Genomic DNA, 2375 nt, shown 5'->3' with positions numbered 1-2375 from the left:
CAAGAGGTGGAAGCAACCTAAATTTCTTTTTACAGGTGAATGGATAAACAAAATGTGTATATACGTAATGCAATATTATTCAGCCTTAAAAAGAAAGGACATTCTGGGCTTGCCGGTTAGCTCAGCTGGTTAGAACACAGCCTTATAACACCGACACCACAGGTTCAGGCACCCTTACCACCAGCAGCCAAAAAAATGAGAAAGGAAATTCTGACACATGCTATAACATGAATGAGCCATGAAGACATTAAGTTAAATGCAATAAATCAGTCACAAAGAGCAAATACTGTATGCTTCTACCTATATGAGGTACCTAGAGTAGCCAAATTCACAGGAAATGTACAGTGGTTTTTGCCAGGGGTGGGGGTGGGGGGCGGGAAATGCATTGTTTAATGGGTATAGAGTTCCAGTTTTGCAAAACCAAAAAGTTCTGGAGATTGTGTATACTTAACAATACTGAACTGTACACTTAAAAATGGTTAAGATGATAAATTTTATGCTATGTGTATTTTACCACAGTTATTTTTTTTAATTATTTTTTAAAATATATACATGTGTACTTCAAAATGTTCGTGGAAAGATTCATATTATCCTGCAATTCTGGTTTTCCATGAACTTCTTAAAGTACCCTTGGAGAGAACGAGAGAGAAAGATGGAAAATGTCTAAGTCCTGTACAGTTTGTTACAAGCATATGTACAGTTATTTTAAATTGTCTCATCAGTCTCATGCTTCTTAGTCATAGCTGTGAAGTTTCACTGTTGAAATCTCAAAGCATTAAGGCTGCCAAAAGCATCAGCTTAAAGCAATGTAAGCAGACGGCAAATGATAGAACAACCGAGACCAATTATTTACCTGAATAATTGTTCACCTGAATTTCTCAAGTTTCCACTTGGCTCATATTGCTCTCCTGTCAGCTAGAGATATCAGTTTCTCTAGTTTTGACAATATCCCCAGTTTTCTTGCATAAGTTACGATTTTGACCAAAGCTTGGAAATTAGTCTGTTAATTTCACAGGAAAATTTTGGTTATTTCTAAAATGGACAAACTGAACTTCTTGAAGTTCAAGTCTTGAATGTGACACAGTTCACAAAAGAATTTTTATACCTACTTTCATGGAATGAATTGTGTGCCCCTCCTACCCTGTCCAATTCATATGTTGAAGTCTTAAGCCCCAATATCTCATAATGTGACATTACTTGGAAATAGAGTCATGGCAAATATAATTAGGTAAGTTAAGATGAGGGTATACCAGAGTAGGATGGGCCCCCAATCCAGTATGACTGATGTCCTTATGAAGAGGGGAAATTTAGACACAGACACCTGCACAGGGAGAATGCCATGTGAACATGAAGGCAGGGTTCTACAAAACCATGGAATGCCAAAGGTTGCCAGCAAACCATCAGAAGCTAGAAAAGGAGCATAGAACAAATTCTTCCTCACAGCCCTGAGAAGAAACTAACCCTATTGACATCTTGATCTGGGACTTCTAGCCTTCAGAACTGAGGCAATAAATTTCTGATGTTTAAGCCAAAAATAAATAAAAATCAAGATGTTAGTATGAGCTTCACTGACACTGCCATTTCTCCTTTCCTTGATTCTTTTGTTTCTTATCTCCTTCTGACTCTTCTCAACTCTCTTTCCTCCAAACTTTCCCTGCTCTTTGAGGCTCTCACCCCGTGCATCATGGTGTATTAAAATATGCTCAAGGGGCTGGCCAGTTAGCTCAGTTGGTTAGAGAATGGTGCTGGTAACACCAGTGTCCAGGGTTTGATCCCTGCACCTGACCAGATGCCAAAAAAAAAAGAAAAAGAAAAAGAAAAAAGCTCAGGCTTTATTTCTATGTAATTTTATTAACTTGTTTGCTTTTATTATAAAAGCAATACATACTCATATTTAAAAGTTCTTCCACACAATCCATAAAGGAAATAAAGTGAAAAGAAAGAGACCTCTCCCTTCATCTTCACCTGACTGGAAACTCAAGCCACCTCCCCCAAGTTAATCTCTGTTAAAATTGGCACGTAGTTCTCCAAAATTTTTGGTGCCTATATGTGTATGCATATGATATATGCATTTGTTTTAGAAATATACAAATAATCTAATAATACATGTTGTTCTGCAACCCGCTTTTCTTCAGTTAACAATATTTCCTGGGGCCGGCCCGGTGGCGCACTGGATAGTGCGCCGCTTGGGAAGCGCGGCGGCGCTCCCGCCTGAGGGTTCGGATCCCACATACAGACCGGTTCCCGCTCACTGGCTGAGCGAGGCGCGGGAGTAACACCAAGGTTTGCGATCCCGTTGCCGGTCCCCGGTCCGGTACGGGGGCAACACTGAGGGTTGCGATCCGTTGCCGGACACGGAAAAAAGACAAAAGACA

The sequence above is a fragment of the Galeopterus variegatus genome, unplaced genomic scaffold (assembly GCF_000696425.1).
Source record: "Galeopterus variegatus unplaced genomic scaffold, G_variegatus-3.0.2 Scaffold546, whole genome shotgun sequence".
Taxonomy (NCBI): Eukaryota; Metazoa; Chordata; class Mammalia; order Dermoptera; family Cynocephalidae; genus Galeopterus; species Galeopterus variegatus.
The sequence above is the reverse complement of the archived record's forward strand: the minus strand, read 5'-3'. Positions refer to the sequence as shown.